The sequence below is a fragment of the Grus americana genome, chromosome 2 (genome assembly GCF_028858705.1).
Source record: "Grus americana isolate bGruAme1 chromosome 2, bGruAme1.mat, whole genome shotgun sequence".
NCBI lineage: Eukaryota > Metazoa > Chordata > Aves > Gruiformes > Gruidae > Grus > Grus americana.
Genome location: NC_072853.1, coordinates 166,874,613 through 166,887,662, shown reverse-complemented (window position 1 = coordinate 166,887,662; position 13,050 = coordinate 166,874,613).

The following is a 13,050-nucleotide window of genomic DNA, read 5'->3' as shown; positions in this document are numbered from 1 at the left end:
AATCCAGAGAGAGATTCTGGACACTTGAGAAACCAGCCAATGAGATTTTTATGTGCAAAGGAGTTGCAGTTCTCATGTTGTTGTATTGTGTGATAATGACTTATGATATCATCGACGGTCATGAGTCTGAGCTGGTACTTGTATGTAGTATTTCTGTCAGGCCCGTACCTTGGTCAGTATCTTTCAGAATTGATTAATAATTGCACCCAATCTATGGGGAAGACGGGGGGAATACCTTCTCCCACGCTGGAGCAGTCTGCTCCTGAAGGTCTGCACCCCGTGAGAGGGACTCCATGCTGGAGCAGGGGAACAATGAGAGGAGTCCTCCCCCTGAGGATGAAGAAGCAGCAGAAACACCGTGAGATGAACTGACCGTCCCCCTGTGCCACTGAGGGGGGGGAAGGTTGAAGCCGGGAGTGAAGTTGAGCCCGGGAAGATGGGAGGGGTGGGGGGGAGGTGTTTTAAGAGTTGATTTTATTTTCTCATTCCTCTACTCTGTTTTGCCTAGTAATAAATTAGATGAATTCCCTCTCTCAGTTCGGTCTGTTTTGCTCGTGACAACAATTAGTGAGTGATCTCTCCCTGTCCTTATCTCGACCCACAAGCATTTCGTTATACTTTTTCTCCCCTGTTTAGTAAATGAGGGGAGTGATAGAACGGCTCTGGTGGGCACCTGGCCTCCAGCCAGGGTCAACCCACCACAACAATGCTGTAGGCAGTCAACACGTTGTGTGATAACCTTCAGGTGGCAGCATGAATTACAATGGCTAAACTTCAGCAGGTCAATTGATCGCACATTGGGAAGCTGAGTGACAGAGAGAAAAATATATAAGCAGAAGCAGCTTTGGCTGTCAAGGAAGCACAGTCTGTTTGAACGGTGCTGTTGTAAAAAGAATCATTGTTGTTGGTGTGTGGCAGTTTCTTCTCCTAATAAAAAGTAATCTAATAAAACCTGCCAGCTTGTTTGCTTTCACACTTGAGTGTCCCATGTTGAGAACCGTATCAGGTTGAAATTGTATTGAGCAAAGCGTAAACAGCATTCTTCAGGAAGAAGTTCAGCTGGTTTAAGAGCACTTGGAGGTCTCAAAAGGAAAATATAAAGGAGGGATTTGCATATAGCAGATGGAATGTTGAATTTTTCATAACAACATTAAAAGTCTCAGTTAGAGAGGGTCTGAGCCATGAAATCCAGATCCAGACTATCCATATCTACAAATTCATATGAGCTTTGAGCTATGTGTTTTACTTGGTCCCTTACAGAGACATAGGATCCCACATAAAAATAAAGCAAAACGTTTTACTTTGAATCTCCTATCCCCCTGGGGAAAGCACTGGTGTTCGGCATTAGAAGTGCATGAGCTGGGGTCATGAAAATTCATCCTTTGTGTCCTGTGTCAATATGATGAGGATATCTTTGCAACTGCTATCACAGAAGACTGATGAAAAAGGGAAAATGGGACAGGATCTACTCTTCCTAGGTCATTCCTAATAGGTACTTGTCTGACTCCCTGTCAGGCATCACCCATGATGGAAGCTCCTCAGCTGCCTGAACACTTCTCAAGCAACCTAGTGCAGTGCTTCCCCATGTTTACCAGCCTGTACATTCTCAGATGGTCTTTGTCATTTTTACCACAGGCAAACAAATTTGGTTCTCACTTAATTAGGAAACACCTTAGCACCCAGAAACTACTCTGCAGAAATGCCATGTAAGCACTTTCTGAGCCTCTCGTGCTTTGTACAGATGCCTACCCCCGCCTATTCACACTACCTTGTATTGGTCCTTCCTGAATGAGATCCTACTTATTTCTGAATAAATTACCAGATTATGACAATTTTATTTTGGTCTGTCCTTACTTAGTATTATGTAAAATCTTAACCAATGTACATTCTCTTCAACTCTGAATAATTAACGATGATGATTCATCACCGCTCATTATTCATTGTCAGAATTTTCCCTTGCAGAACCCACTTAATATATATTTCCATTTGTACCTATTTTGTCAGTAGGTTTTCCAGCAATTTTTGCCTCTAACCCATGGTAGTTTAATCTATACTATGTTTGCCTAGCTTATTTCTGAGAATGTCATATGAGACAGTGTTAAAAGCTCTAATAAAATCGATGTATGTATTGGCAGCTATTGCTCCTCCTGTAGCTACAAACTCGTTACTGTCTCTAGTAAGACATTAGGTTGGTTTGACATGTCAGCTTTTACTTCTTTTTGTCTTCTTTTTTTTTTTTCTTGGTCTTTCTGACTTCGTCTTGCTGGACATCTGGGCTCTTTTTGCACATCCACAGAAATTTGGCCTCAGTTCCCCTTGCTGGGCAATGTTTGTGTTTGAGGCAAATAAAGATCCTGTGATTTAGCCAGCTTTCTCCCTCTTTACACATCTTAACTTTCTTCTTTCGTAGTATAATTTGCTGTACAGTCTTGTCTGTTTATGTATGGAATGGTAAGCTTTGTTTTACTCTTTTTTTTTCTGTAGACCACCTCCAAGAAGATTTTATCAGCAAATTTTCTGAGTGTCTTCACATGTACTTTTATAAAAATCACCGTTCAAATTACATTACTCAAACAAATTTGAGATAAGAACTGAAATAATGGAGAGGAAACTTCAGATCCAGGAATGCTATTGTCATCTGATCCTTTGAATTAATAATCTGTTGTACTAGGTAGTAGGAAAAGGCATTGCCAAGCTGAGAACACATTTTCGTGCCAACTTGGAAGAAAACCGAACTATTTCAAGAAAAGAAAATGTAACAAAAAATGATGAACAGAGAACGGGAGACAGAGAAAAGAGAAAATAAGGAACCCTAGAATAAGACACTCCCAAGAATGGGAGCTAAGGTTCCAATCCTTCATCTACCTGAATGAACCTGGAGAAGATTCTCCAGTCTTCCAGGTTATTTCTCCATTTTGGTGGTCAGTACATTGTCTCGTGACTGGAGTGAGGGCATGACCTGAATCTAGGTCTTTGCTCTCCATGATGCAGTGGAAAAAGAATTTGAGCAGGTATCTCCCATGGGCAACTGTGTTTTCAGTTACTAAATACTTCAAAAAGAACACTTTTCTGTTCTACATGGGCTTTTCAAAAAAGAAAAGGTTCCCTCTCAAGAAACATCCCAGTGAAATTTTAATTATTGCTCATCTGTTGTTTTTAGAAAAAAAAAAAAAATCAAGGAATTAACAAAAAAAGATGTGAGAATACCTTTAATCCCTCTGGTGTTAATTCTGGATCTGTTTAAGGGTGATAGAAGTTTGTTTTTTCTTTCACCATTCTTCTATCTTGTCTACCGGCATAGAAAACTCTTCTGGGCAAGGAAAATGTCTTTCCTATGCCTTGCTGAATTCTCCGCCGCTATGTTCGATCTTAAGGGTTATTTTTTTTCATGTAGAAAAGCTTATAATGAAAGCATGGAGGGTATTACCAAGTCACAGATTTTGTTTATCCATTTAATTTTTTTTTTTTTTGTTGACTCTGACAAGTCTCTTCCTGACAAGCAGTCTTAATGTCAAATCAATTGAATCTTTCGGTTTCCTTCTTCTTTTTTTTTTTTTTTTTTTTTTCCTTAAATGTTGCAAGCCCATCATACAGATTTTAACAACTGAATTTTCAAGTCCTGGAAACAGTAAGTGCTTATTATGGGAAGGCTGACCCTATGCTCAGCCCTGCAGGGAAAATGGCTGTTCTGTAATAAACAAATTCATCGCAGGGGCTCATGTCTCAGTGTGATATTTACTCCTTTGCTACTTTTACATGTTTTTGTAGAAATGTCAAACAGGTTTTGGTATTTACTTTCTAAACAGCTGGCATGCTGTCTTCTTCAGGATCCAACCCAGTATCACAAATTTCCACGTGCAATAATGATGAGCTGGGAGGGCATTAATTGCCTTCAATTTCACCTTCCAATGATTAATTACTGATGTGGTCAGACCAGGTGTCAGAGCTGAAGGGACACCTGCCCTCTCTCTGCAGTTAGCTATTTCAAATATTGGACTCCTCATCTCGTGAATAGCATCTTGTGTGCTCTTCTTGCTTCTTGCATGGCTGATGGTCATGTAAATAACAGTGGTCCTGAAACAGATCTTGTTGTTGACTCTTGGGAGAAACAGCTGCAGGCAGGTGATCAGACTTTGTGATGTAAGACCTGTGAAAGAGAGCATGAGAGAAAGAGAGAAAGCAAGGAAACAAGAGAAAGACAGAGAGGAAAAGAGAAAAAGAAGACCTTTTTTTTAAAGAGAGAGAGAGAGAGAGAAAGAAACATTTAATAGTTCCTGAAGAACCAACTTTACTTTCTCGTGACAGGTATAATGTCAAGCAAGGCAAAGACTGCTGAGTTACAGCTTGGTGATATTTTTTTTCTTCTCTTCTTCTCCAGAGACTGTAGATATAGTTTTCCTATGGAGTCCGTTCTCCCTGATTTATTCTCAAACACTGGTTCTCCAAGAAGTCTCCGTTCTGGATCTTTTTTGAACTAAAGAAACCACATGTCATCCTGCAAAGCTTGCTTTTTATTTTCATGCTAATATTTTATAAGCGGTTGATTGACAGTAGACTATATATATGTAGCCATGGATGTCAGCTGGGATTTTCAAAGGAAATAGATGTTGGATATAGGTGGGGTTTAGGCACATAGTCTACTAAGATTAGTTGGAAAATCTCACTATAATTCTGCAGGCTCAGTGGATGGGATTTTCAAGAACCTATGGAAATTAGATAACCAAAGAGAAGAGTGAGAACCCAGGTCTCTCACCTTTTCCAAAACTCCCAGAACCATTTCTTCATGACTCTGCAAATTGAATGGACTTGCCCTGTGTCTCCTGAATTACGGAATTGTAGAAATGTTGGTTGGAAGGTACAACTGGAGGTCTCTAGGCCAAACTTCTTCAACTCCTTGGAGCAATCAAGTGATAACCAGTGCTAGATCAGGTCAGGCTTTAATTTTGTCTGTCCAAGTCTGGAAAATCTCTGAGAATGGAGATTCCACAAATTCTCCAAGTCACCTTTTCCAGTGCTGAACTACTCTCCTAAAGAAAAAGTTTCCCCTTATGTCCAAACTGAATGGCTCAGGTTACTCTTTGTAGTGCCTGTCCCTTGTTTTTCCATCTAAACCCAACAAGAAATGTTTTGATCTGTTTTCTTTGTAATGAAACTCTTAGTCTCACCAGCACCAAATAAAGAGATAACTTCCCTCAGTTTGCTGATCAGACTCCTAATCTGGCTCAATATGCAGTTTGTCTTATTCACAATGAAATGGGTTCATTCTCAGCTTTGCATTCACTGGGACCTCTAGGTCCTGTTCAGCAGGACCTCTACTTGGTCAGTCAGTTCCCAGCTTTTGTTGATGCATGGGGTTATTCTGCCTCGGTCCAATACTTTGCTTTGATCCTTTATTAAGCTTCATGAGGTTTCTGCAGGTATAGTCCTCACATTTCTCAAGGTCTGCATGGACTGGACCTCAACCATTCAGTGTATCAACCACTCATCCTGACTTAGTGTCATGTGCATATTTGCTGAAGGTATATGCTGTGTCCTCCTCTAAGTTGAGGGTTTTGTTGTTGCTGTTCAGCCAGTTCTAGAAATTTTAAAAAGTTTGTTCATGACAGACCATACAGTTTAATTATGATTAACTTTTTCTCTTCCTATTAAATAACATAGTAGGAGTGAAGAGCATTTTATGTGCTTGAGGCATTCAGACTGTTACTCAAGGACGTTGTTATCTCACAGCTGCTATGCTAAGGAGTGAAAGTGAACACCATCTACTGACCCATGGTTATACATAAACATAGTAGGTGGGGTTCATCTCATCAAATGTAAATATTAGTATCTGACCTACCTGGGGCCATGGCAATAAATAAGCACTTTGAGAGTACATATCTACAATATCTACGAAATACACCAGGTGTCCCAGGTGCTGGCTATGTTAATTAAGACTTGAGCTAGTCATGGGAAAACAGTTAGAAGTCATACTATTAAGTTCATCTTGGGTGTGGCTGAGCAAATCCTTCTTTACAGGGACATGTGGAGGTAACTGCATCGATGATGCTAAGATGAATTTCTTCTTTTTATCAAGGAAAAAGAAGAAAGACAGTGGCAGTTTAGCCTAAGCAACCAGACCTAGGAAACTATGAATATCTTGTCACATCTTCTGGCCAGTCTAGGATCGTGCTTCTTTTATACTAACAAGGAAGGCTAAATAATTAACTAATGGGTGATAATGGCTAGGTGTAAACTGATGGATCTGGGAACATCTCTATGCTCTTGAGTCTGGATGTTAGGCCTGACAATGCCCTAAAATTATTGCAAGCAAAGATCTATTGCTAGCCGGTCTAGGGAAGTGATTGTCCCACTCTGCACGGCGCTGGTGTGGCCTTACCTCGAGTACTGCGTGCAGTTTTGGGCGCCACAGTACAAAAAGGACATAAAACTATTGGAGAGTGTCCAAAGGAGGGCAACAAAGATGGTGAAGGGTCTAGAGGGGAAGACATATGAGGAGAGGCTGAAGTCCCTTGGTTTGTTCAGCCTAGAGAAGAGGAGACTGAGGGGAGACCTCATCGCGGCCTACAGCTTCCTCACGAGGGGGAGCGAGGGGGCAGGCACTGATCTCCTCCCTCTGGTGACCAGTGATAGAACCTGAGGGAATGGCATGAAGCTGCGACAGGGGAGGTTTAGGTTGGATATCAGGAACAGGTTCTTCACTGAGAGGGTGGCTGGGCACTGGAACAGGCTCCCCAGGGAAGTGATCACGGCACCGAGCTTGACTGAGTTCAAGAAGCGTCTGGACAACGCTCTCAGTCATGTGCTCTGATTCGGCTGGTCCTGTGTGGAGCCAGGAGTTGGACTCGATGATCCTTATGGGTCCCTTCCAACTCAGGATATTCTATGATTCTATGATTCTATCTGGGCATGCACCATGATCATCTTCTACACCATGGCTTCTACCACAAGGGTCTATGGGACCATATGGGATTCGCCCATGAGTGCTAAAGAAGCTGGCTGGTTTCATTGCAAGGCAGCTCTTAATTATCTTTGAAAGTTTCTGGCAACCAGGAGAGGTTCTTGAAGATGGGAAGAAAGCAAGTGTCACTTCTGTCTTGAAGAAGTTGTCTCTTGTTTTTCCACCAAGAAAAGTTTAGGAAAATGTCTTTCTCCATTCCCAATGACTACAGATTGCAGTTTATAGCCATTTATCCTGTATGAAATTAAGATATAGAATCTGAGACCCAAACTTTATGCCAAAGTAAATAATGAAGATCTTTTTCTTTAGCCTGAGACAAAGGACTTGTTTCTCTCAGTTTTGAAAGACGAGGATGAAATTCAACTTAAAGGAAACAGCAATATTTGGGCAGCAAAGCTGTTCTTTAGTCTCTTGTGGTGGGTTGACCCTGGCTGAAGGCCAGGTGCCCACCAGAGCCACTCTCTCACTCCCCTCATTCACTAAACAGGGGAGAAAAGGCATAACGAAATGCTTGCAGGTCGAGATAAGGACAGGGAGAGATCACTCACTAATTGTTGTCATGAGCAAAACAGACCGAACTGAGAGAGGGAATTCATCTAATTTATTACTAGGCAAAACAGAGTAGAGGAATGAGAAAATAAAATCAACTCTTAAAACACTTCCCCCCACCCCTGCCATCTTCCCGGGCTCAACTTCACTCCCGGCTTCAACCTTCCCCCCACCTCAGCGGCACAGGGGGACGGGGAATGGGGGTTACGGTCAGTTCATCTCACGGTGTTTCTGCCGCTTCTTCATCCTCAGGGGGAGGACTCCTCTCATCGTTCCCCTGCTCCAGCATGGAGTCCCTCTCACGGGGTGCAGACCTTCAGGAGCAAACTGCTCCAGCGTGGGATCCCCCACAGGGTCACAAGTCCTGCCAGCAAACCTGCCCTGGCGTGGGCTCCCCTCTCCACGGGTCCACAGGTCCGGCCTGGAACTTGCTCCAGCATGGGCTTCCCACGGGCCACAGCCTCCTTCAGGTGCCTCCACCTGCTCCGGCGTGGGGTCCTCCATGGGCTGCAGGTGGAATCTCTACACCCCCTCATCCTTCCTCCATGGGCTGCAGGGGGACAGCCTGCTTCACCATGGCCTTCACCACGGGTTGCAGGGGGATCTCTGCTCCGGTGCCTGGAGCTCCTCCTCCCCCTCCATCTGCACTGACCTTGGAGTCTGCAGAGTTTCTTACATCTTCTCACTCCTCTCTCTGGCTGCAAAAGCTCGCTCTCTAAGTGTTTTTCTTCTTCTTAAATATGTTATCACAGAGGCGCTGATTGGCTTGGCCTTGGCCAGCGGCGGGCCCGTCTTAGAGCCGGCTGGCATTGGCTCTGTCAGACACAGGGGGAGCTTCTAGCAGCTTCTCACAGAAGCCACCCCTGTAGCCTCCCCGCTACCAAAACCTTGCCACGCAAACCCAACACTTCTCTCTCTGTTGGTGGGAAGGAGAAAGGGAGAAAGGAAGAAAACAGAGGATTAACTTTCCTAAACTCTGCCTTTTTAGGCACTTCAGGGTACATTATTTGGCCTTTACTTGCCTCTTTATAGGACTGGGTCTTTCCTATGTCCCATGTCATACCTGTCTGCTCAGAGGAAATGTGATGGACCGAGTTACCTTGAATCTCTACAAGACATCAGATAAGGCTACCCATATTTAGGTAACTGACTCCTACTCTTTATCTCCACTAGTTATAAAGAAAAATCTGGACATGCAGTATGCATTGACTCCTACTTGCTAATACCTAAATGTATGCAACTTAAATAATGCACTACTTGACCTAAACTCTAGGAACAGCATTAAAAGATCTATGAAATCATGCAGTAAGAGACCTAAAGTCAGCTGATTAAGCAATATTTAGTTGAAAAAGCATGGAAGACCTGAATTCAAAGATAACTATTTTTCATGTAAAATAGTAGCTGAATAGTTCTTTGATGAAAAATTACTTTTCAATCTAGAAGGAAAAAAAAATAATGAAAAATAGATGTTTCTCTATTTTAAATAAAAATAAAATACTTCAGTTCTGTCAGAAAAGCTAGAGTTTTGACTAGATGCCTTTCTGATCTCTTCTAATCTGAATTATTCTATGATCTTAAGATTTTGGTAAAAATAAAAAAAAAAACCCACAAAAAACAAACAACCAAAAAACCCCCAAAACCAAAACCCAAGCAAAAAAACCAACCACAAAAACCCCACACATACACACACAAACACCCAGTATTTTTCACTGAAACAGGATGATGTTAACTGACTGAACTAAGAAGACAGAAAAGTAAATATAGGCTGGAGCTTCAATTTTTCAGCAGAAAATGTTTTCAGAAAGGTACATTTAAGGAAAAGAAACACTGATGGGTTCTTTATTTTTATGTTTTTCCCTGAGAAAGCTGTTTTCCTTTTTCCAGCAGCTCTTCTCAGAATACTCCGTGCTGTCTTAACGACAACTAATGTCAAGGGTTTCCAGTTAGATCACTGCACCGTAGACCAACGGTTTATCCACTAAACAAAGATATAAAGGGAGAAGTACTGAATAAATCCCAGGAGGTGTGACAGTATCAGCTAAACGGCTTTAAATAGCCTTTCACTGTGCTTCTGCCTGCCCCAGAGAGATGCCATTTTGAGGCCAGATGGGAACATTCTGATAATTTAGTCTTGTCTCTTTCAGAAACTCCTTCCTTTCTGCTCTTCTTTTCTCGGCTCCCGTCCCCCTCTCCCTGCTCGTCTCTCCTTTGAACAGTCATTCCCTTTGAAGACACACCCAAGATTAGTTAATCGCCACCTCACTCCACCAACACTCCATTATTCAAGCAAACCACACACCCCCCAGTGTCAGACTCAGTGGAAAGTCTTACCAAGGTGGCCATGGCCACACACAAGCCTTGAGCACTCATACAATAACACCTCCGTGCTTATTTTGTTATCATGAGGCCACTTTGGCTGGGGAAACCAACCACCACCTTGCTTTATGGGACACAGTTTGCTGTCATTTCTCACTCAGAAGAGCCTAGGATTGACACTGCAAAGGGATTTATCACAGGTAGCTATTCCTCGTGGAAAAAGCCAAACGGCATTGTTCAAACAACTCATTATTTGTACTGCAATTGGACCTAAAGGCCTTAAGCAGGAGTAGGGTCTCCTTCAGATAGGTGTTGTAAAAACATCATGAAAGAAAGAGTCCTACAGTGAATAACTTACAATTTAATAATAAATGCTGATAATGGATATTTAAAATTACAAAACCGTTTAAACTTTTATAATCACAACTACTTTAAAACTGCAAAACTAACTAAAGTTTAGAACTGCTTCCCTCATTTCTTAGCTGCTAGCTCCAAACCAGTGGTTCATGGTTGTCTTCCCAGCATGTTGTCTTCCTTATCTTCCCCTTTCATAGGAATGACTGTGTGTGCATGTTCATGTGTGTGAGCTGTGAAGAAATAAAATACACAATGGCTGTTGCACGTAGATATGTGCTTTGTGTTTTGTTTTATTGCATAGAACTGGCATGACAAATCTGGACATAATTCTGGGAGAAATACTGCAGGTGATGTTTTAAATTACTCCCAGAAATATGTTTTTTAATCTGGAAAGAAATTATTTTAATAATAGATAAGTCCCCAGACAGATTAGGTTAGGCTTGAGTGCCTGGTCCAGGCTCACAGTACCTGTGACAATGGACAAGATGCTAATTTTCCTAAAATGAAGTTATTAAATGGGGATAATTGTACTTCTTTCATCTGTCTTGCCTATTTACAGTGATAGCTTCTGTGCTTCTGTGACAGCAAATATGTCAGCGAACAAGTTTAATCACTGGGTCTTATTTTCATTAGGGCAAGAAAACAACTTTGAAAATATTCAGAGCTGGTCTCTCTTTAAAAAAAAAATAATAAATATTGTTTCTTTGCAAGTCCAAGAGTATTTAAATAAAAATATTTAGAGGAATATCTTGATGAGCTCCATGAACATTTTGTCTTTTTTTTTCTTTCCCCTTCCCTCACCATTTATGACTGTGATCTGTGCCCAGAGATAAAACCACAAATTCTGGACTCAAGCCTTACTTGCTTTTAGCATAATGTTTCCACCTAGTTTAAAGTCATGATAAGCTTATGTGACTGGAATGTATTAATAATCTAGTAATCTACTAATTTTCCAGGATTGGAAGATTGGAATTGTTGTCCAGAGAAGTTGTGGATGCCCCATCATTGAAAGTGTTCAAGGTCAGGTTGGATGGGGCTTTGAGCAACTCGATCAAGTGAAAGATGGTCCCTGCTCATTGCAGGGGGTTGGACTAGATGATCTTGAAGTGTCCCTTCCAACCCAAACCATTCTATGATTCTTATTAGAGTCAAAAGGCATTTAAATAAAAGGAGAAAAAGTGGGGTAAAGACAGGGAAAAAATAATTAAAACTTGATTGCTCTCCTTTAAAGAAAGGGAAAATTAACCCCACAGTCTAGATCTTGAAGAAGGTTCTGTTGCATCCCAACAAAGACGAAGTCAAGCAAAAACACCAAGAGGCCCCTGTGGATGAACAAGGAGGTCCTGGGCAAACTCAAACAAAAAAAGGAAGCCTACAGAGGGTGGAAGCAAGGGCAGGTAGCCTGGGAAGAATACAGAGAAACTGTCTGAGCAGCCAGGGAGCAGGTTAGGAAAGCCAAAGCCCTGATAGAAATTAGTCTGGCCAGGGATGTCAAGGACAACAAGAAAAGCTTCTATATGTATGCCAGTGATAAAAGGAGGACGAGGGAAAATGTGGGTCCCCTCTGGAATGAAATGGGTGACCTGGTTATCCATGATATGGAGAAGGCTGAGGTACTCAATGACTTCTTTGCCTCAGTCTTCACTGGCAAATGCTTGAGCCACACTGCCCAGGTCACAGAAGGCAGGGACTGGGAGAATGCAGAACCGCCCACTGTAGGAGAAGATCAGGTTCAAGAATAGCTAAGGAACCTGAAGGTGCACAAGTCCATGGGACCTGATGAGTTGCATCTGCGGGTCTTGAGGGAACTGGCGGATGAAGTGGCCAGGCCACTTACCATCATATTTGAGAAGTCCTGGCAGTCCGACGAAGTTCCCGCCGACTGCAAGAGGGGGAACATAACCCCCATTTTTAAGAAGGGTAACAAGGAAGACCCAGGGAACTACAGGCCGGTCAGTCACCTCTGTGCCTGGCAAGATTATGAAGCAGACCCTCCTGGAGACTATGCTCAGGCACATGGAAAATAAGGAGGTGATTGGTGACAGCCAACATGGCTTCACTAAGGTGGCCTTCTATGATGGGGTGACAGCATTGGTGGATAAGGGAAGGGCAGCTGACGTCATCTACCTGGATTTGTGCAAGGCATTTGACACCGTTCCGCACAACATCCTTGTCTCTAAATTGGAGAGACATGGATTCGATGGATGGACCACTCGGTGGATAAGGAATTGGCTGGATGGTCACACTCAAAGAGTTGTGGTCAACGGTTCAATGTCCAAGTGGAGAATGGTGACGAGTGGCGTTCCTCAGGGGTCGGTACTGGGACCGGCACTGTTCAACATCTTTGTCAGCGACATGGACAGTGGGATCGAGTGCACCCTCAGCAAGTTTGCCGATGACACCAAGCTGTGTGGTGTGGTCGACACGCTGGAAGGAAGGGATGCCATCCAGAAGGACCTTGACAGGCTGGAGAGGTGGACCTGTGCGAACCACATGGAGTTCAACAAGGCCAAGTGCAAGGCCCTTCATGTGGGTCGGCGCAATCCCAAGCACGATTATAGGCTGGGCGAGGAATGGATTGAAAGCAGCCCCAAGGAGAAGGACTTGGGGGTATTGATTGATGAGAAGCTCAACATGAGCTGGCAGCGTGTGCATGCAGCCCAGAAAGCCACCCGTGTCCTGGGCTGCATCAAAAAAGGTGTGACCAGCAGGTCGACGGAGGTGATCCTGCCCCTCTACTCCACTCTGGTGAGACCCCACCTGGAGTACTGCATCCAGCTCTGGGGGCCCCAGTACAGGAGAGACATGGAGCTGTTGGAGCGAGTCCAGAGGAGGCCATGAAGCTGATCAGAGGGCTGGAGCACCTCTCC